The sequence below is a fragment of the Mus caroli genome, unplaced genomic scaffold (assembly GCF_978045245.1).
Source record: "Mus caroli unplaced genomic scaffold, Mus_caroli_1 scaffold_2, whole genome shotgun sequence".
NCBI lineage: Eukaryota > Metazoa > Chordata > Mammalia > Rodentia > Muridae > Mus > Mus caroli.
The window spans coordinates 122,128,111-122,151,975 of record NW_028227257.1 but is presented as its reverse complement, the minus strand read 5'-3'; the positions used below and the strand labels follow the sequence as shown (position 1 = coordinate 122,151,975).

At 44.0% G+C, this 23,865-nt stretch overlaps 1 protein-coding gene across 5 annotated transcripts in view; it reads right to left on the bottom strand.

Annotated features, from left to right (window-relative positions):
- Positions 1-23,865, bottom strand: part of Acvr1 (activin A receptor type 1) — a 129,467-nt gene that overhangs the window by 88,152 nt on the left and 17,450 nt on the right. For 3 of the 5 annotated variants that reach the window (XM_021149833.3, XM_021149842.2, XM_029470101.2), the window contains exon 2: positions 12,456-12,551. The gene's annotated coding sequence lies outside the window, so the exon portion shown is untranslated. Of the gene's footprint in view, positions 1-12,455; positions 12,552-15,146; positions 15,273-23,865 lie in introns of all 5 variants that reach the window. The other 2 variants (XM_085834902.1, XM_085834901.1) reach the window with 1 other exon arrangement.

Below are 23,865 nucleotides of genomic sequence, written 5' to 3'. Positions count from 1 at the left end.
TCCTTCCAGTGTGCTTACCACACTGGAAGTAAAGGGTCTGCAGTGAGAAGAGCTGCGTTCCTCCTTCTTGGACACTATGGGTTGTAAATAACAACGCCCCATGTATTTAAGACATGGCTACTGGTCTGTCGCCCTATTAGGGGTTGGTGGAATCTTTAGCAGGGAGGCCAAGTGGAAGACAATCAGGTTACTGGGGTACATATCCTTGCAGGGGACATTGCCACCTGTACTTATTATCCCCTACCCTCACTCCAACACCAGCAGTGAACACACCTCTTCCGTTCACTATGCTCCCATCAAAACCTACCATGCTACTTTAAGTCTAAACAAGCACAGAATAAAACTGTGAGCCAAAATGAACCTTTCCCTTTTTTTGTTTGTTTGCTTGGTTGGTTGGTTGGTTGGTTGGTTGATTTTGTGGGGTTTTTTTGTTTTGTTTTGTTTGTTTGGTTTTTTTTTTTTTTTTTTTTTTTTTTTTTTTTTTGAGACAGGGTTTCTCTGTATAGCCCTGGCTGTCCTGGAACTCACTTCGTAGACCAGGCTGGCCTCGAACTCAGAAATCCGCCTTCCTCTGCCTCCCAAGTGCTGGGATTAAAGGCAGGCGCCACCACCAAAATGAACTTTTCCTCTTTAAGAGCTGATCACCTCTGGTATTTTGTCACAGAAAAGGAAAGCTGATGAACACATAACCTAACAATGGCATTATCATTACAGTCCCCCCCCCACCCCCCACCCCCCACCCCCCAATGGTGTATTCCATGCTGTGTGTATCTATACATCAGGGGAGGGCTACAGTCTGATATAATTAACATGGGACAGCATCTAAGAAAGGACTCATGAGGCACTGGAAGACAACTAAAAAAAGGGATGAGGGGGGGCCTGTAGCTCATCTACCAGAGTTGGGAGAAACCCCTCAGGAGGTGCTGTAAAGTTCCAATGACACTTCAAAGAGGAAGTAATTTGGGCGAAAGGCTAGAGATAGGCCTATTTCCATAATACATGCTATTACCAAGACTACATTATCTTTGCTACTTGAATACCCAGCTTCCATATCACAAGCAATTTTATATCAGTAACCACAAAGCACAGATGTTTTTTCCACACTTTAATTTCATGCCATTAAGCATTCAGTCCACTAACACTATGACAGATTCTTGATTTGGGGTTATTATTAATTAGGGTAGTTTTGCACCCTGCCTCATTTTGATAGATTCATCTTAAAAAATGAAACATGCCTGCTATTGGTGACATTCACACTCTTCATCACAAGCTTCCACCTTCCACACCTGTGCTTAATTTACATCAGCACGAGCTGAAGCTCTGGCTTTCTGGCCATTTGCAACGTCAAGTCTCTGAAGACGCATCTTACCTGACAATTGATAGGAACGATCTATATTTACCATCAATAACCCAATTCCCAAAGGTGGCAGAATGACTAATGTAAATTAGGAATTCACCCAGAGCCTTATGCATGCCAGGCAAGGGTTATACCCTCCAGTTCAGAACCTCATTCACAGAGTGATTTGGTTTGAGTGACTGCTCAGTCACTTGAGTGTTTCATTATGTATCCTGAGTTGTCCTTGAACTTGCAGCATGACCATGGCTGGCCTCAGACATGCAATCCTCCTGTTACAGCCTCCCAAGTACTGAGATTATACAGGTATGCATCACCACAACCAACTTCACAAAGGTTCTCGTATTGTTTTTAATAAAAATGGTCTCTCTTTGTCCAATGATTTAAAAAAACAAAATACTTACATGCGTTTGTATAAACTGGTTACTTTTAAGTCAACTTGGCACAAGCTCAAGTTATCTGAGAGCAAAGAACCTAAGGGGGGAAATGCCTGCATGAGATCTGGCTGAAGGCAAGCCTGTAGGGCATTTTTCTAATTAGTGATTGATATTGAAGTGTCCAGCCCATTGTGGGTGTAGCCATCCCTGGGCTGGTTGTGTTGGGTTCTCTAAGAAATCAGGCTGAGCAAGCCATGGGAAACAAGCCGGTAAACAGCACTCTTCCGTGGTCTCTGCATCGGCATGTGCCTCTAGGTTTCTGTCCAGTTGGAGCTCCTGCCTTGGCTTCTTCCCTCAATGGACTGTGATTCAAGATACATAAGCCAAAAAAAAACTCCTTAACTCCCTAAGTTGCTTTTGATCATGGGGTTTCATCATAGAAATAGCAACCCTAAGACACAAATGTGTGTGTGTGTGTGTGTGTGTGTGTGTGTGTGTGTGTGAACTTTATGCTATACCTGAGTCTAAGAAGAAACGCAAGGGGTGGGGTTTAAATTCAGTGACAGAGAGCACTTGCCCAATACATGCAAGGGCCTAGGTTTAATCCACAAGACCAGACAAAATGCAATATTTTAATTCAAGAAAAACTAGAAATAACCTGTTATCCCAATGTTTCCCCAGGTGCTAATGCTCTCCATGAAGTTCCAACAAAAAGAATCTAACATCTAACCAGCACCATCTGCACAAGTTGGCTTCCCCTGCCCTCCAGTCCCGGGTGCCCAGTGTCTATCTGAGTTTAGTAGGCAGAAGAGAAGGACTCAGGCAAGGATTATCCAAAACAGCAGGGTCATTGGACATGGAGCCTGCTGGTCCTTCCCAGTGGCTATATGGGAATATGGCAGAGGCAGGGCAAAATACAGCTCATAATTTCAGAACTGCTTCCCTTGAGATGGGATGTGAAGGGCTGGAGACATGCTCAGTGGTTCGGAACTTGTACAGCTCAGACAGAGGATCTGAGTTGGTTCCCAGCACCCATGCTGTGCAGCTTACAACTGCCAGTAATTAAACTCATCTGTGGCCTCTGTGGGCACCCCACTCACAAACATATACCCAAGCACATACCCAGCCTACATACATACATACATATATAATTTAACTCTTTAAAGACAGGGCATGAAACTACAATGGATACAGAAAGGAAATAACCTTAGCCGTCCCTGTGTTCATCACTCACTATTGTCAACAATTCTTAGAAAAACTCGCTGTCTGATTCAGAAGACTAAGCCCTAGTCCGTTGCATGAGCATTTTGATCTCTCTGACTTTGCCTTTCTACTCTTTAGGTCCCAAAGGGGAGTGTTAATCTCTGGGGTTTTAGAATGGTTCATTTTCTTCTAACATTGGCAGGAAAAGAAAAAAGCTAGCTTCTCAGTTTAACTTTGAAGGCATCAAGGGCCCACAGTCGTCCCTGGAGTTTAACCTGGAGCACTTGTGTTTCTTGTGCATACAGTGACCTGCAGCCAGGCTTATTTTAAGACAAGACACACCACTGGTTCTACTGAGCCTCTTAGAACTTATCACCAGCCCTAAGCGGGTTTAACACACTATGAAGTTTCCTCCCATTGTTATGCTCTCTGGGTACATAAAGAGTATGGCCACAGTTGTGTCTGGAAACGTTTTTATTTTAAATATAATTTTGGATGGACTTTACAATCACATACACACAAATAAAATATACCCATATTCTACTTCTGACTTAAAGTCAACACACACCAAATTCTAAATTAAAGTCAACTCCTGACACCCTTGCAAAGACAAATCCAATCTTTAAGGCATATCTCTCTGTGTTTGTCTCCCTGTCTAACGAACGAGGTAAATAAGTGCAAGTACTCCACAGAAGTAAGGTCCGGCCTGCACTGGAAATACCCAAGGAAGTTCTCTAGAAGAATATGAATGCTTCCCACCTCTGGGGTTCACTGGTAAAGGAACCTAGGATCTCATACACCCAGTCACTGCACTACCATTCCTCATACACACCATGAATTCATGGATACAGACATAATTGTCCACACACATATATACATATACACACATATATCACATATACACACATACATACACACACATATAATACACATACATGGATATACATACATACATACATACATACATACACATACTCACATTGAATTATGAGTGTTTGGTTTTTTTTTCAGTCAATGGTGTGGTCTGAATGTTTGTGAACTCCAGAAATCTTACATGCTAAAATCTAACCACCAGTGTGGTGATATTAGGAGGGAGGCCTGGAAGCAGCAAGAGCGAGGGACCTCATAGGTTCCGTGCCTGCCTATGCAGGATAAATGGGGCTCCCTGGAGCTGCCTTTCAGTTCCCACCATGTGAGCACACACTAAGATCCTCATGTTTTGTTTCCTTTCCCAAGGAAATGGCCAGCGCGCTGCACACTCCTCAGTCATAATCCCTTCTGCTCCCTGATACCAGTTAAACCCAGCGTGAGCCAGACAGCCTGAGTTAGAATCCCAGCCCTGCATTTGCTGCCTAGAAGGCATAGGCACTGACTACATAGTCTTCATTTCCTTCATCTGTAAAATTAGATTAAAACTCATGCTTGCCTGGCACAGCTATTATAGGAATTACGTGAGCTAATACATATAAAGCCCTCAGAACAGAGCCTGGTAGGAAGAAACGCCATTTCAAGGTGAGTTATCACCATTACCGACACTCCCGTGACCATAACCCTGACCTTTATAACACTCATTTCCTTCCTTTCCTTAATAGATTTCACTTTTACCAACTTGGAAAAAAAAAAAAAAAAAAAAAAAAAAAAAAAAAAAAAAAACCCTGGCAGCCCCTCCAACCTGTCTCTGCTGACTTCTCCCAGTCTGAGAGCCACGGCAGAAGGCATGGAGAGGTAGGTGCTGACTCAGCCCTACTGGATCATCTTCACTTCCACTATGAATAATAAATCACCTGGCAAGTCTCACAATGGACTGCAACCCAGCTCTGCCCACAGCCGGGCTAAAAACAATGGCAAGAGCAATGATCCCTCGACCAGGAGTGTTTACCAGCAGAATAAAGGCAACCCTTCAGATTAATAACCCCTGCGTGTGCGTTCCTATTCACATCCCCCAGCCCTATTCAGGTTCCTGGCATCAGCCAGCAAACAGAAGACTGAAACCAGAGCCCCACCAGCCAGCCAGCCAGCCAGCAACCCAGCCAGCCAGCCAGCCAGCCAGCCAGCCAGGTCTTCAACACACATTACTATTCTTCATCAATATGGACACACACACACACATCTACCAGCAATACTTTGAACCCATTTAAGTGTCTATAAAGTATAGAAAGACAGACTATCACATCTGGAACTCACCCAAGCTCTTGAAAAAATACAAAACTGACAGTCATGTCCTGACATTTAGACAATCTGTACTGAAGAGCTACCGTGGTGTGTCAAAGGCCATTCCCTATCTAATATTAATTGCCAGCGGGTTACATTTCCTCAGAGCAGCCCCTTTGGTTTGCCATCGAAATAAAAACTACAGGAGGAAAAAGTTCCACACTTTTCCAAAGATGCCTAACATAAAGGCCCTGTCTAAAAGAGCAGTTTGTTCACAGATCTTACTTTGCCATCTGTAGTCAAAAGATAAACAAAGCCATGCTTGGCAGTGCTAGCCCTCATGGTGGAGCCTGTGAGTGGCCTTTGGAAGAGGGGTTTACAGCCAGAAACCTTGGGATAGCTCGTAGTCAGAAAGCAGTTCCCACCAAAGAAAGACAGGCTGCCTCTCAAAGTATTCCTCAATTGTCTCTCCCTCTGTATCTAATCTCAGTCTCCTCCTGCCTGATATTTCCTGGGCATAAACAAATCAGCCTCATGACTAAGTATCCATTACTAATATCACCAAGTATTCCCCTCCAGATCCACCTCCCCCAGCGCTAGCCAAAGGGTTCATCTGGTAAAGAGGACTTAGCACCCAGCGTGAGAATCAGAGTTCAATCCCTGGACACCACATGGCGGAAGGAGAGAACCAACTCTTACAAATTGCCTGCTGCCCTCCACAGGTGTGTCGTGATGTGTACACATGCACACACGTGCACACGGGTCATAAGAATATTTACCAGAACAGAATTATCTCCCCCAGAGTGCTTAGGTATGCGCCCTGTTCTTCTCAACTGCTATCCTCTTGCAACAGAAAGGCTTAAACTCTTGGGTCCTAGGTCCCCATCCTCAGGCAGTATGCAGGGGGACATCCACCCTTCACTGGTGTCCACTGCAACTGGGTGTCAAAAATATCCAACTGTGGGTACAATGCTTTCCTTTCAGATTCCGCCATGACCACGAAGAGGAGACTCTGTGGCTGGGGGGTTTGTTCATGTTTCTTTCACCTACAAAATGAAGCTAAGGGCACCAACTTCCCAGTATTTTCAAAACAGAAAAGGGGCAAATTATCCTAGACTGGAAACCTATAGGCAACAGGTAGGTATTTAGTCACCTCTTTTGAAGAGATAGGACTGCCTGTCCCCTCAACACAGAGCCCAGTGTGGAAGATGCCTAAGGGAGGCTTCATGTGAGCCAAGGCTAAGGAATACAGAATGAATGCCAATAAGACCAACGTTTGACATCATTCTATTATCTTCTAGAATGACGCAATAGGGTGGTTGGTTTTGGGTTTTTTTGTTTTTAATTATTGTGCACGTGTGTGTGTGTGTCTGTGTCTGTGTCAGTGTGTGTGTGTGTGTGTGTGTGTGTGTGTGTCTGTGTGTCTGTGGGTGTATGCACGCACACATCACATGTACCCAGGCCTGTGTGATACCACAACACACCTACAGAGGCCAGAGGACAACCTTTGTGGTCTGGTTCTCTGGTAAATGCCCAGAATCCATCTCAAGTAATGTGGCTTGGGGGTCAGCACCTTTACCTATAAACCATCAGTGAGATATTTTTTGTACTGTGTGCTTTGAACAGGGAGGTTCAACAATACCAGGAAGGGGACACAATGTAATGTGTTGTGTGACTCTTCTATCAAACTTTTAAAGAGTGTGATTTTTTTTAAATAGCATTTATATCCATTTCTGTGGTTACAAATCTGAACCCAGACAAATAGTTTTAAAACTGCCAACCAGCTTCATTCTATGGGTAACCATTAAGTTTTAATCAGATGTGGTTCGATTTCTGGAACAGTGAACATTAAGAGGGGCTCATCGTGGAAATTGTGCAAGAGGAGGAGGGAGAACAGAGGGGAAAGGACTGGAGAGGATAAAGAGTAAAGGAAGGAGGAGGAAGAGGAGCAGGAGGTGGGAGGGGAAAGGAACAAAAGAACCGCCCCCCAGCCAATCAGTGATAGCGGCTGCTGGCTGGGAATACTTCCTCCCTCTTTGCAGCTGTCGTCTCCCGCAGTTGGCACCAAGCGCTGCCAATCTGGGCCTGGCTTCCAGTGAGGACAGCCTTGTTTTATTGGCTACTTAGGCAGTGCACACACCATTAATGGAGTTTTTATCTCCCCTTTTTCCTGTCAGTACAGAACCAGCCAGTCTGACTCTGTTATTATCATTAAGAAAGCTTTTTCTCCCTCCCCCAGACACACGCTCTTTAATCCAAACAACATCTGGGAAACTCCTGCTCTATCATGTAGGAAGGAAACAGATATAGAGGGATAGGTGAAAAAGCACAGCTCGAGACTCCACTGAACAACCAATAAATTCCCAACAGGCAAACTTCTCTTGAGCCACCCTGGACCTCTTGTCTGAACCGCTGCTAGTGGTCTCAAAAGTTCACTGGGACAAGCCAGTATCACTTTGAACTGTAACAAGGCTATTGCCATTTTGACGTGTTGCAGCATTTCTTTAAAAAACAAGCAAAAGGAAATTAAAAAACAGAAGAAAGAAATGGTGAGAATGTGATATATTGGAAATATCTTTGCTAAGAAGTCCAATTTAAAAAAAAATGTTTAGAAGATTCTTTTTTAAAGTGTTGGTTTTGTTTTTTTTTTTTTCCCTCAGAAAGGGTAAATACAAGGACCGTCTATAAGACATCACAGTGAGTCCATCAGTAATGTAGGAACTAACAGGAAAACCTCGTGTCATTAAACCCACATAATACATCCTTTTGCCATGGACCGCTGTCTCCTTCTCAGCTAAAGTGCCCTTCTCCTTAGATCACGCTTTGTACGGGAGAGCCCACAAAGCCAGCCACACTCCAGTTCACACTGGTGGAGGAGCTTGCAGCCACTCAGCCCTTGGTCCCTTCCCTTAGTCTTGCTGTCAGAAAAACATGCATGCCCTGCTCTGTCTGTACTGCAAGCTCAAACAGGGCTTACGGAGACCTAAAAGTAGGTCCCTCCAACGCTGATCTTAAGTAAACAGAACATAAAAATGTAAGAAGTCCAATACACAGGTGCCAAGCCGTCCCTCCTGCCCACTCTACAGTGTCTCTACTGCTCTACGACCAGTTACGTAAGGTTAGAAGTGTTTGCTTGCCCAGAAATGCTCATTTACACCCGAACTGAACATCGGAGTCTAAGCAAAAGTTAACCATTCACTCTTCCTTTTCCTATTATTGTTTCCATTCAGGAGAAAAGGGGAAGGGAAAGTCACCGAGGGTCTGAGCTACAGGCTGGTGCTCCCAGGAAGCTGGGCCTAATGACAGTCTCCATAAGGTAACGTGATCCTCTCGCAGTGGGAGACTTGAGTAAGGGCTGGCCTCTCTCTGCTCTCCACTTTCTATTGTCCCACCCTGCAGGGCCAGCTGTTTCTGACAGCCAAATTGCTGCATGCTAAGCAATGAATGCTGTCAGGGAAGGAATTTTCATCTCTATAATGCATAGGCCTCCGTAGACAAATTATACAGCTTATGGTGCTGGCTGCAGGAGGCTGCTCCAGGCTTGAAGTGCTGCCAAAACACAGCCTGTCCTCCACGATCCCCAGCCCCAAGGTGACAAGGCAGTCACCAGAAATGAATCTGAATGGCCACATAGAATTGGAACATATGTTTTTCAGAGACAAACACAACCTGTGGGGAACAGCCCTCTCACACCAATCTACGATGTACTGGTAAAGTGTGAGCGCTCCCCAAGCTATCTCACAGCACAGAGCACAGAGCACAGCATCTTTTGATACCTTGACATCTTGTGTCAGCCCAGACCAGCAGCACCTCCTTCAGCTCTCTGCTTCTGGGGAAAATTAGACTTACCCAGAAGATGTTACTACTTCTCAGAAGGCAACAAAATGGAAGAGACCCAAAACTAGTGCTCGTTTGTGATAAAGAAGGGTCCCAACGGGTGCTTTATAGAAGCATCCACCGCCGTTGTCCAACCCCCACCCCAGCCCTTCCAGTAACGACGCCAACCTGGGATACCAAGAGCTCCTTTTCTGAGTCCATGCTGAAAGACTACATCAACCAGCATGCACCCTGAACTGGATTTGGGGTGGGATGTGTCCTAGACTGGTCCACCCATGGTGAGTCGCTTTACCGGGGCAACTAGAAAAGGAAAAGTTTGGTTTCCTCAGGATGCTTGAATGTGGAAGACTATGCCACGGTACCCCTGCCAACATAGAGGGAAATCCTGTCTGAGACTGAGTCTGACAGTGGAAGAATGTGAGCACCAGGACAGGGAGTGGGGGTAGGGACAGGTTCCTGGGAGACTACTTGTTGAGCATTGATCATCCCAGATCTGAAACAGCCACTCAGGGTCACGCTCCCTGAGCTTTTGAGGCCTTACAAAAATGCAAACTAAGCAATGTACACCATCTCTCCTCTGACAGCATCCAAATACACACCTTCTACCTTCTCATGAAAACCAGGACAAAAATCAAACACTTCCTTGAAGCTCTTTTGTCTGCTGTAAGCTGGCAATGGGACGTTCAGCCTAATTCAGACCCTTCTGTAAAGCAAGTCTAGATGTCTGACCTGAATTCATGGAGAGATGAGCTGGGGAGGCTTGGGATCTGCATTTTCCTTTGGTGTTATACATCTTCGAATGGAATAAGTGGCATAAAGAAAATCGACTGGAACCTAGTGTGTAGGCTTGGGTCTGCAATCCCAGTACTTAAACGGCTAAGGCAGAAGAGACATCATAAGATTAAAGCCAGCATAGGCTACAAAATAAAACCCTGTCTCAATAAATAAATAAATCGCAGATCACACAGTCCATGTCAATAAGACCAGCTAGGAACCCCTGGAAGCCATGAGCAGAGCAGGAGAGAGGACAGCTCCACTTTGCTGGCCACTCCAGCCAGTCACAGCACACGCACCTGCATGCCATGAGCTGCCAAGGGCCGTCACTCACTGGATCCTGCAGCCGTCCACTTTATCATTAACCACTGACTGGCAGACAAGGGCAGGGTCCAGATCAAGAACATCCAGAACAGTCAGACAGAGGCATATGCAGACCAGGGTGGACTCCCAGCCACTCACAGCAAACTATAAATATCCTCGTGGCTGCAGACGTGCCAGCGCCACAATTCTCCCCCCGACCCCCACCACGTTGGTTACAGAAATACAGCCAGGACTTTCTCCCAAGAAAGTCAACCAGGCGTGGCAAAAATAGGAGATGTACATACAGCCTACTCAGCACCATGGAAGGCCTTATGTCTAACCTCTATCTTGTCCATCCTTGGCTGAGAATAAACTGTACAATATAAATATGGTCAACGCCACTGGAAGGGGAAGAAGAGGAAAAAGACCAGCCTTGCCCTTCTCCTTTAAGACAATCACAGAGTCCCAGAGTTTATTTGGCTTTTAGAAGGAACCACTCTATAGAAATATCCCTGGCTATGAATATTGTTTTTATAAACAAACAAACAACCAGAACCACCGCAATCCAGAGCCAAAGGCAACACTCCTTACATTGACCTTCCAACGTGCTGCATACACTGCTGCTCCTAAGTATAGACAGATCTCTTCAACCAACTTCCTGCCCCTAGCAAGGATCATGCTAGCAATAAAATTCACCACAGAATGCAGAGGGCATTCCGGGCTCATTGAGTTCACTACCTGTCCTACCCACATGTTCGTGCTTTTTCCCATCGAGATGCTATAAGTATCTTTGGTATCCTCTCACAGCAGCAGAAATGATACTGTACTCAGGGGGGGGGGGGGCTAAGCAGAAATGATATGATCCACCCAGAAACCTTTTAATGAGAATGGTCACTCTGGGCAGAGGTCTGATGTGAAACTCACCTGTTACTAGAGACTCTCCGTGAGAACTCCAGGTTTCCTAGTTCAAAGGACAATGTGTTTAATCACACCGAGGTTACAGAAGCCCCACAATGCAAAATAAACGTCTCGGGCTTCAACAGTCATCCCTTAAATACTTTTAGGCTGAGGATTACCTAGTATGCACAATGTCATGGGTGTGGGCTCCAGCATTCCAAAACATGGTGGTGAAAGTGGAAGCAGAGGGGGAGGAATTTCATGCTAATCAAAACACTTCTAAACCAGCTAGCCCTATTGAGTTTGGAGGTAGATGTCTCAATGGAAAGACTAATGTAGAGTCTCAAAAAAGACCTCAGTGTATCAAGTGGGTCAGATCAGAGAGGCAACTGCAAGGTAACAGGATAGCTACCCATAGCCACTGTTGCCATGACTGACATAGCCCAGAGTGCACCACTAAAGTCAGAGTCTTGCAGGAGGCCGTGTGTAACATCCCCAAATCATGTGCCTCTGCCTCAACTTCTCCTGTATAAGAAAGACTAGCAGACACAACATCTGAACAGTCTCAGGTACCAAACATTGCTGTGCTAGCGATTCATCTACACATTATTATCCTGATCCTCCCAATACACACCATGGTACAATGAGTTATCTCCTTTTTATAGCTAAAAACACTGGAGGTTGCCAGTAGTTACGGAACGTAACTCCTCCAACATCACTCTGCTAAGGTGTGGTAGAACAGCAGGCCAGCTCCACGATGCTAACACTCCAGACCACTTGGTCCACTGCATTATATGCCTTTGCAATTCCCTCGCCACTGGGACACCTCAGCACAGGATTAACACTTTATGGGCGTGTCTATTGTGATGGGACACTGTCACTCTAAGTAATGGTTACATTACAAGGACTTTACCAGTCACTGGATTTGTCTATTATAATAAAACTTAAGATGAAATTGATCACTAAATACCAGTTTGGAAATACCAAAAAAGAAAAAAAAAAAAAAAAAGGCTAAAATGAATCACCTTCAAATGTTTTTGTTCAAAAAAGTCCCAGCGTCACATTATCACTTTAAGAGTATTTAGAATGGCTGCATCCGTTCAAAGTAAGACAGGGACAAAAGGAAAAAGGAAACACTGATGACCTTAAAATTAAACCAAATAAAGCAGAGCATAATTAGTAAAGCAGCCGAAGAACCATGCTCCCAGGAAAGCAATGCACAACACCCGTGCATGCGGAGACACGAAATAAAACAACCGTCCCCTAGGAATGCCTGGCTGCCCTCCCTGACCGGACTGCAGCCTCCACTGCACAGCGGGAGATCATCTTCAGGAGCCTGCAAGCATCTTCTGGGGATGGTGGACAGACAGGATCCCCACGCTGAGGAGGATGAAGCCAAACTCCACTGGCAAGGATTATTCAATTCCAGTGAAAGTAAAGATTTCCAAGAGGCAGATGCTGCAGCAGCAAACTCTCAAGTAACCGTGACAAGTCTACCTGCCAACAGGCCTCAAACTTCATCCAGCAGACCTCCCAAGCCACCGTCCCAGCCAGCTTACCAGGCTTCTCTCTGCTCATCCACTGCAATATCACCTCTGTTCCTTTTCCAGACTGTCACTGAGGGGCTGGGTGACACAGGGGCAGCTCCTTTGTTCCTACCAAAAAGGAAGAAGATAACAAGACATTAACAAAACAAACGAAAGGTGGTGTAGGTAACCCAGTCAAAGAAACACACCATGACTTCAGGCTAAGGTGGTGTGGGTGTGGTCATTAGTGTCACCTAGAAGTCATGTCCACATCCTATTTCCTAGAGCACAGGGTATGTCTTCATTCATGGAAGAGGCCCCCTAAATGTTTGGGTGCTCAAGGCTTGGACCCCAAATAAGAGTTCGAAGTTTTGAGATATGTCTACAAGGGCTGATTTCCTCCGTGGATTAATCCCACTGATGGATTCACAATTTGATGCCATGAGACTGCAATGAAGAAACCAAGCCCAGAAGTAACCTTCTGTTTGTTTCTGGACACACAAGTCAACAAGTTGCCCCCTTTAACTTGTTTCTCTCAGATATCCGTCACAGCCACAACAGGCCGGACTTACACGGAGCTTATTAGGAATAGGGTCTTTACAAATTAATTACGCTAATTAGGTTAAGGATCTGGGGCTGAGATGATCCTGGATTATCTGTGTGGGTTTTAAGTCCGATGACAGGGTCTTTACAGAAGATGCAGGGAGAGAAGGAAAGAGACTGTGAAGAGGGAGGCCCAGACTGGAGTTATCCAGTCACAAGTCACGCAAAACTGGATCAAGCTGGAAAGAACAAGAAAGGAGTCTGCAGTCACACACCTGGAACACAGCCCTGCTGGCAGTGTCTGACTGCCTAGAACCTGGATAGAGTTGACTCCTATCACCAGAAGTCATCAAGTTTGCAAGAGATAGGAAGGAAAATGGCCTTTGGAATAGGAAGAGGAGAGGACCTTGAGCTTGTAAACTAGAGGAAGAAACGGCACTAGACATGGTCCTTCAAGAAAATAAATCCATGATGTGCTGCGGTAGGAATATCAATATAATACTAAAAAGGGAGAAAGAGCTAGCTCTGAGTATCTGATAGTCCTTCCCTTTGTCAAGAAAAATCCTTGAGAAACAAAACCTGGATGTCCACATCCTTAACTCCTGAACTTGGGAGTGCTGCTTACTTGACAAGGGACTCAGCAGATGCAATTAAATAAGGATTTGGAAGTGAGCTGATTATCCTAGATTATCCTGGTGGACCCTAAATATAACCACAAGCTTCCCTTTAAGAGGGGGACAGGGAGAAAGTGGAGAGACCACAGGAGCAAAGATTGAAAAGAAAAAAAAAAATGTCCATTACAAACAGAAGGGGCCACCAGCCCAAGGAAGCAAATTCCTCCTGAGAAGCCACTAAACTGTAAGGGAACAAACCCTTGTGTTTTGAGCTTTAAAATGTCATAACTTGGCAGAGCAGCAATAGCAAATTAATTTTTATGTTTCTATTCTGTTCTGACATTCAAGTAAGTTTTTCTTCTCTGAAATCTTCCTGAAATGAAACCCTCCTCTCTTGCACCTCTTAGCTCTCTGCTAAGCTGGTCCCAGTTAACTCTTCACCAATTCACAGTCATCACCTTGCACCCCTGATTAGCACTTCCGAGATCAGTTAGAGACCTCCTAAAACTAAGCAGTACATGGCTAAGCTGGTGAGATTGGCTCGGTGTGTAAATCAACTTTCAGGACCTGAGGTTGGATCCCAGAAGCCAAGTAAAGCAGACATTGTGGCCCATCACCCCAGCACTCCCACTGCACGAGTGGAGGGAGTGAAAGGAGGAAACTCCCCAGCCGGCTAGCCTGGCAGACACAGCAGCCAGCAGTAGACACTGCTCCCATCGATGTGGAAGGTAAGAACCAACACCCAGTGTTGTCCTCTGACTGCTAAGAGCTCCGTGGAACATAAAGTCACACACACACACACACACACACCCCTAAACATCATTGCAATGGTCCTCCCTCCTCCAAGAGAGACACATTCCAAATCCTCAGCTGATGCCTGAAACTATGAACAGCACCCATACCCCACACATACCTGTTTTCACCTCCCTCTTTTCATACCTATGGAAAGCATAAATTAGACTCAGTAATAGATTAACAGTGATAACTAACAATATGATGTGATATTATAGGAAACATGTATATATGATCACTCTTACTAGAGACATTATTAAATAGTAAGAGTGTCTGGGATAACCGATCTGACTGACTGTGATGGTTTCTAAATGACTAAACAGTCAAGGGGCACTAAAACGTTGCACAAAGGAGCAATCAATGCTTGTTCCAAAAAGGATGGACCAGTATAATGTATACTCTCATACTGCTCAGAACAACAAGCCATTTTAAACTCAGAAATTGTTTATTTCTAGGACTTTTCATTGCATTGTTGGGGGGCCTTAAGATAACATGCAATAACTGAAATGACAGAAAGGAAAACTACAGACGTGGGGGCTGGGGGACATTTCGAAGAAAACAATCAGAGAAAAATCTACCTACTTAGTCACACACCCATCTTGCTCTGGAAAGGACTTCAGAACCACCTGTTCCTCCCCACAGTGCTCACACAGACAAACACAGGCAGGAAAACTCACTGCTGACTGAGATGTAGTGCACTGTACTCTCTGAGAGCTAGGTCTCAGTAAGAAACCAGATGAGGCTGCAGAGAGCCCTTAGTCAGTAAAGTACTTGCCTTGCAAGTCTGAGGTCAGGAGTGGGATCCCAGAATCCACAATGCTTGTTGGTTTTGTGTTTGTTGTTGTTGTTTGCTTGTTGTTTTGCTTGCTGTTTTAAAGACCACAGGTTTGGAATCCCAGCTCTGAGGAAGTAGAGACAATGTCATGGAGTTCACTGGCTAACCAGCCTAGCAAGAGAAGTAAGAAGCTGTCTCAAAAGAGGGGTGCCCTAGCCCGAGAAAGTATCCCTGGGGTTGTCTGCTGAACTCTGAAAAAGCAAGTATATACACGCACACGTCACCTGCACACAGACACACATGCAAACCCACTCAAAAGAAGGAACACAAAAAGAGAATAAGCTGACTTCTTTTTTGATTCAGAGCGCGAGGCTGTTTAAAGTCTCCAAGAGAGAAGAAAATCAGTAGCATATGCCAAACTGAAAAATTAGGTCATTTTTGCTCTCCAGTAATCCAAACTAGGCTCGAACTTCTGATCCTTCTGTCTCTACAAGTGCTGGAAGTATAGTCATGTGCTTGCCACACCTAGCAAGAAATAGGGTAGAGAGTATGGGGGGAGGGGGGAGGCAGAATGGCTAACATAGAAAGAAAAATAAAACATTTAGGGGAAAAATGCATATGGGCCCATCAGAGGGGGTCAATAGGTAAACTCCTAGGGAAGGACTCTGAAAGAATTAAAGAAAAAGAAGAAAACCTTAAGATTAAAGTGTATAAGGCATTTATACAGAAGGCCTCTGATAAATTTTTTATCTCTAATTAAAATAGAAAAATGTATTTTACATTTCAACTCATTACAGGCAATGCATACATAAGACTGAAACTGAAATTTTCATGAAATAATTCTTATCCTTGCAAGACATGAATTTTTATTCAAAGCTTCTGTTTCCTTTTATTTATAAGCTTGGATATAAATTGACCCAGTAAATGGACTAAAACCAATAGTTCTTTAAAAATAAATATCATGACCTACATGTCAAGGTCAAAGATTGACCTGGTAAAAAGATCGTAAATAGCAAAAACAAGAACAACAAAAGTCAAACTTTACTCAGCTCTCTTTTAATCTTATGACAATGTGGGGGGAGGGGAGACATAACTTTTGCTCTATAACAAAGAGAAGATGTTTAAAAAAAAAAAAAAGCTTTAAAATTCAACATCAGAAATAATCTCTATTCCAAGGGAAGCTTTTGATTTGCTCATTACAATTCCCGACTCAACCACCGCTAACTCCCAACCCATCTGGCTCTCAAATTTGAGACCTGCTTTGACATTGAATGCTCCGTTCAAGGAACTTATCTACTATGAGGTATGCAAAGGTAAATGAGATCTGGTTCTTACATTCAAAGACTCTGACGTCTACTAAAAATAACTACAAAAGAACTAAACCATATTGATTTAGGATACATAAACGGATTTTATATTAAGTGCTTCATGGAGAAAGAGATGGCGGTGGGGCTAGTGAGGAGATCAAGAGTGCAGGTAGAGAGAGCTGAGGTAGATAAGGAGAGGTACAGGAAGCTTGGTTGTAACCATTTAGAGCATGTGCCCAAATTCTCTGCTTGGCCCCCTTCACGGTGAGATTATACCCACTGCCCTGGAATCCACGCTCCATGACATCTCAGCAAATACAATGTTCTGGAAGTGACAGTAACAGTTTCTAGGATCAGATCTTAAGAAATCCACAGCTCCCAGCTTCTGCCTCTTGAGATAGCTGCTCTTGGACCTTGGCTGCCATGTTGTGGGGAAGCTCAAACAGCCTGTGAGGAGGCACTGTAGGTAGGTATTTCCATTACCAGTCCCAAGAACTCTCAACTGACAGCATCAGGAGCCAGACATGAGGGAATGGAAAGAATGAACTGTCAGAGGGACTGGGTCGCCAAATGCTCCCAGCTATGGCCCTAAAAAGATAACCTTTCTGTGCACAACACAAGCCCTGACTCACTAACAGTGAGCATCATCAAATGTCAGTCAGGTTTGGGAGCCTTCTTATACACAGAGGAGTTGACTGGGCTTATAACAGTCCAGTTGAGACATTTCTGCAGTATAAAAAGATGTGCTACAAAAGTTTGGAAGGAAACCTCACCTGTCCTAAAAGTCAATGTGAGCTGTTTCAAAGGTTCTTCCATATACAAAACTGGCAAGGAATTGTAGATTGGAAAGATTATATGAACAGCTGCGAAAAGAAGTATTTTCAGAAACTAGGAGAAAGATCAGACAAAGATAAACAATGCTGGCTATGGTTTTCCTAATCATAACCAATTTACAAATGAATTACCGGAGGGGAAAAGAACATCTAGAATCATCTGAAACCGTTCCTGCGGCTGTTCACACTGCTCTACCACCCATGTGTGTGCACACTCCACGCAGAGTCTCTTCTCATAGTTCAGGCCTAGCTTGAGCAGTCATTCACTCTTGCCCTGGCCAGAGCGTGTACAACTAAACTTCCTCCTACCCAAGATTGGCCTACACTTTCTCAAAACATCTTGTCCTTTGGCAAAATCCCCTAATCGCAATCCCGTTACGCTCAGAAGCCAAATCATTGTAACATTCTCTAAAGCGCTTATATCTCACTTTCTGTCCCTCTTGTTTTATTCGTGAGAAGTAAACAGTTCTTTCCAGGAAGAAGTGCCGAGAACACTGTTTCCAAATTCTATATAGTCAACGGATGGGGAAAAGACCAAAATATTGGAACTCATAGAAATCATAAATTACTTAAAAATATTTCTAATACTCTTCACTCAGGGCTTGGGTTATCTTTTTGAACATAGTAGCATCCATATATGCAGAACACTAGAGCACCAGAATAAGCCTACAAACATTGCACGGCACGCAGATAACCTACCAAGGTTAGCAAAACTAGAGGTATGTGTCAAAGCTGCCAACTTCAAGGGTTTTCTTCTTCTTTCAAAACTCTTGGCACACCACTCACAATTACACAAAGTAGTCTACACATAAATTTACTCACATTTACTTCATTTTCAAAACACAACTCTTTGTTAGCAGAAGACACAGGCCACAAATATATACGTAAAAACCAGCAAGAATAACGAGCAAGCCTAACTGCTTGAATTGTAGCCATTTTGCTCCTTCACGGTCTGCTCTCAATTCCCAGAATAGTCAACCTTAACCTTCTGCTCCAAGGGTCAGCATTTCCTGCAATGGCTTTCAACTCAAAATCAGTAGGTTCATTAGAGACTGCAGCATCTCTGTGTAGACTGGGGTTAGCAGCTACCTTAGTGAAAAATGAACATTCAGAGAATCTTTGAGTTGGAAATTCAAAAAGATGAGAAACACAAAATTTTCAGAAAATTGCAAAATTTGAAATATATGTCAACAAAGAAAGATCCAAAATGATCAAACACTAGATGCTTCAGAAAAAATAAAGTAAGAACCCCACCAGAGTCTCTAGACGTCAAACCAAAGTCCCAGGCAAGATTTGAGAGCAGATCTTAAGACACTTAGAAAGAGGCTCCCTCGGAGCTTTAAAGTAACAATAAAGCCATACAAGACTGACACAGTATCCTTCTCCAGTAAGATCTCCACACCAGCAGGTAAGGGACTGTACATATCTGTCTTTAGCAAGCATATACCAACCTCTTTTATAAAATATTTGTGATTTAACATGGATTGAAAGTTGAAGAAACATGCCTGTTAAGTTTCTACATCAAAGGTAATATTTAGAACTCAAAACTTAACTAAAATGATAGATATCACATGTGCTCACGTGCATACACACATACACACACACACAGTCTATTGATATGGACCAGCCAAACTTAAAAATAAGCAAAACTAAGGTCCTAAAAGACAAGTGGCATGCAAGAGCAAGGGAACATGGACCTAGCAACAGTACCCACGGAAGATATTTCCGATTTCTGTTAGTAGCCAGACTCAGAGAATAGGACAATGTGACCCTCCCTAATATAGCAGTCTGGGCTATACAAAACAAATGTGGAAGTTAAAAAAAAAAAAAAAAAAAAAGACAGTACAGAAATAGTTCCTAAGCTTTCAACTGCATGCAGCTCATAGTGTTTGACGGCATCCCAGGCCGTCCTGCCATCTCTGTTATCTGACCATCGATGCAGCAGTTACCACAGAGGTTCTGTTCAGGTAGCCCTCACATTTAATGGTGGCCTCAAACCTCTGGAGTTAGGGACTGTCAATTTGGGTGGCTGAGAGAAGCCATGAAGTCCTTGCTTCTTTGACATCTCTCGACGGAGACCAGACCCATCTACAAGTATCTATCCTCCTGCCTCAACACACTACAGGTGTGTCCCACTATGCCTGCTATAGACAAAATTCTATAAGAAGCCATCCTCAAAGCTGGTGCTAGCGATCGTTCCAAGCTTCAAATCTAATCAAGTCTCTTTCCTGCCTCCAACTCCCCAGTAGGTACAAAGTTTGAGAATGATGCCTGAATTATTTGTCCAACTGTAAGTAGTCTTGGTAAAGGAGTCCCCTCCTCATCTCTCCAGCTCAGAGTCATTAGGACACACACACTGTAAGCTACGGTTTAACTAAACTATCCGAAGTTCCCAGAGTACGCCATGTTTTCTCCCTGTGCCCTCTACCGCTGTGCGGAATGTTCTCCATGCTGAAGTACCCTTCCTTACATCAGCCGGCAACCTTGCCATCTAAAATCTTAATACTTAAGGTAAAGGTAGTAAGGGCCCTGTCAGAACCTTGCCTACATACTCTCCCAAAAGTGAGTAGGTATTTCTCTCTTGCATCTCTGCTGCACACAGCACATCTCCTGCACTGGTCAAACTGTACCCAGCCACCTATTCATGTAGCTCTCTCACTAAGCCCAGAACTCTCCTACAGCCAGGAACATCACTTCTAGGCCTTGTGTCATTAGCACGGAACCTGAAACATAGTATTCAAAGACAAAGGAAAAGTTAAAGTTAAAAACCCTGAATCAAACAGACCGGAAAATAAAGAGTGAACCATTCTGTATTAACATATCATTCTAACCAGGCATTGGCTCACACCTTTAATCCCATCAGGTAAAAAGCAGAGGCAGGTGGATGTCTGTAAGTTCAAGGCCAGCCTGGTCTACAAAGCCAGTTCTAGGATAGGCTGTTATACATAGAAAAACCCTATCTCAAAAAAGAAAAAAAAAATTCATTGTACTTTCAAACACTTATTTCTCATTATCTCCCCCTGATTTTACACACAAATATTTGATAACTGTTTGAATCTATATCAAAAGGAAACATTATTGCCAGGTGTGGTGACACACAACTTGAATCCCAATACTAGGGAGACAGAGGCAGGAGGAGCTCTGTCACCCCAAAGCCAGCCTGATGTACATAGCACATTCCAAGTCAGGATGAGCTACAAGCAAATAAAAATAAAGTTAATAAAAATAGCAGAATTCATCAAGGGGGCAACAGCCGGCACAGGGAGAGCAATGACTCTTGTCATGGGATGAGCGCACATCAAGTGCAGTGAATGTGTCTTCATCCACAGAACAAACGTTATACTCTCCCAGCACAATAGATGAAACCAGCCCCTCTTAATGGCTCATCACAAGGGAGAACACTATCCCAGTCAGAATCAAAACTGGGATTTTGAGGTTTTAAACCAACCATAGCCTGTTCCGTAAGTAAACTCGCATGCACCCCCAATCATCAGACATGCCAACCTTAGAGCCAGGCACGGTGGCTTGTACCTGGGATGCCAACACTGGGAAGGCTGAGGCAGGACTAACTCAGGTTCCAAGCCGAGATGGGGTACTTCGTGAGTTCTAGGCCAGTTTGAGCTCCCGTGTGAAAACAGTGAGATAAAACGCTAGTCCCTGCGGAATCAGAGCTGGGGTGGAGGACTGTGGGTAGTTTGGGGGGGGGGGACCTCTTCCCCTTCACACCGCAACAAGCACCACCGTCTGTCTAAGTTGTCCTTGCTGGGCCGGAGATCTTCCCGCAGGAGGGTGGCTGAACCAAGCGGAGAGAAATAACTTTATAGTCTGTCTGACTCATCGTTTGCCCTTTGCTCCTCCCAAAAGAAATAAGCTCTTAATGGTACAGCGTTTGATGACCAAGCTCTAACTCATCCTCCTCGATCCCCTTGGTGACTCACACGTTCCTTCCTTCATCATGAAACCGTCTAAAACTTTAATAGAAATACAAGAAAATGAGTCTAATTTTTATGACGTCTCCTCAACCCAGGATATCCTAAGAAATAATAATAATAATAATAAAAAACCTGCAATGCAAACTGAATTACACAAGAGAGACTACACTCTCCCAGCCCTTAGTAGAAGCAGAAACGATATTATAGGCTTTTGTCATCCTGTGGCTGTAATTAAGATTGGAAAACAGCCTACAGTATTCCCCTCTAAGAGGGTGGATTGAATCCCTACTACCTCATCTTCAGGCCCCACTGCTGTGCTCCCCTGAAAGTTCCTCTGCATATTTCCAGATTCCCAGAGGGATGCTTTCCCACTTCCAACTGTTTACTGCTCAGTTCAAACCCCTCCTCTCAAATCCAAGCTTCTGTCTCTTGTTCTCCCTTACAGGTTCCATTTCTCTATTCTCTCCTCTTTTCCCTTCTCCAGATCCCAATATTATAAACTCAATGACTCATTGGGAAAACACAAATAAAAAATAAAAACTTGACAGCGGTTCACCATGATTACAAAGGGGGAAACGTACTGCAGTGACAACCCGCCTCCATTCTCAACACCTATTCCCTGGGTGTCCACGACCTGCTCAGGAAGGGCTTACTGGACACTGTAGGCTTTGACAGTCAGTTAGATCCCAGGTTCAGTCGGGGTGGGGGTGGGGGTGTTCACTCATTTCTGTGCTTGTTCCTGCTCCACAGCTCAGGAGAGGCTCTCTCTCATATGTGGGCAGCCTCTACCAAAAGGAACTCACACACTCTCGTTTATGATGGCTTGACTGAATGATTTTTTTTTCCCCTTACAATAGGTTGAAACATATGTGCATTTAATGAATCCTATATAACCCACACTTGGAAATGGGAATCTGGAGCCAGTGGGTAAAAGCGCTTACCTCGCTTGTAAGGCTGGTAATCTGGGTTTTATCTCTGAGATCTACATTACAGGGGGACAATTGACTCCACAGAGTCACCTTCACCTCCTCATGCCTGCCAGGGCATGCACACACCCACCCAGACCTAACACACACAAAATGATACTTTAACATGAGGCCAGGTGCGGTAGTGCACAATTTTAATCCAGCCCTTGAAGGACTTGAATGGCAGAGGCAAGCTGATTTCTATGTGTTCAAGGCCAGCCTGGTCAACAAAGAGCTACATAATGAGGCCCAGTCTCAAAAAAAAAAAAAAAAAAAAAAGTAACATTAAAAAAAGAAAAGAAGAAAAAGCCAGACAGGGTGGCACAGGCCTTTAATCCTAGCAGTCAGGAGGCAGAGGTAGGCAGGTCTTGGTGAATTTGAGACCATCCTGGTCTACAAGCTCCAAGACAGCCAAGACTACACAGAGAGAAAGAGACCCTACCTAGAAAGAAAGAAAAAAACAATAAAAAAGGAAGGGAGGGAAGGAAGGAAGGAAGGAAGGAAGAAGGAGGAAGAGGAGGAGGACAAATGAAAAAGAGAAAGAAAAGAAAAAGATGCAAAGCTGGGAGATTAATGAGGTGGCTCAGTAGGTAAGGGCACAAATAGTTCAATCCCTGAAACCTGGGCTTGAAAGAGAAGCCCAACTCCTGAGCTGAGAAAATCTGTCCTCTGAGCTCTACAGATGTGCCTTTTCAAACAAGTACACATGCACACACACACATGTACACACACACACCACAAAGCATCTTTTTGGTTTTCTTGTTGTTGTTGTTGTTGTTGTTATTGTTTTTTGTTTTGTTTTGTTTTAATGTAAATTTTGATCCTTCACCAAAATAATAATGTATGGAAAGTTACTTCTGCCCTTCTCAGCCTCAAGCTTGAGGCTGATGCTCTATAACATATCATGTGGCTAAACTAAGATGTTACCAAGTTAAAATGCATTTCGATTTTTCGTATTTTTGACTTCTACTGGGTCCAGTGGACACAGCTTCCTTATAAATCAAAAGCAGAGGATACCCAAACAGAATGATAAAGGCCAGGTGTATTTTAAATGTTTACAAAACGCCCATGACGGATGACAGCACTGGGCTGACCTCAAGAACAATTGCATGGTCCAGTTACAACACGGTTTAAGCTACATGACCCTCAATGCCTCTGTCCATCCTGTTGTATTCCTGAACTGTATGTCTCAAAGCTAACGGGAAACATCTTTCCAGTGTGCAGTCCCGTCTACCCACCACCCAACAACATCCAAGAGCAGCAGTGGATGGGTAAGTTAATAAAAAACTCAACTACAAACACTGGTCTCAACCTTGGGGACTTATAAACTAACTGAAGACAAAAACCAAAAAAGCTTCAAACACACTCCCCATTAATATAATGGAGATAGATAGATAGACAGACAGATAGACATCACCAGAAGTCATATTTCCATCCCAAACCCATCCTGAAAATCATTACTCATCATCAAATTCTTAATATATTTAAACTCCAGGGCATCCCTTCCCTGAAAAGTGGAATAATCCTATTGTCTGCCCTGCTTCCTGTAGGAGGTGCCGGAGAAGGTGACCAAGGCCGCGCGGTCTGTGTGAGCTCCAAAGCACTCCCAGAGTCAGTCAGACATGAACAAAGGTTGGATTCTTATCACACCCTATCTTATCACCACCATAAAAAGAATCCTT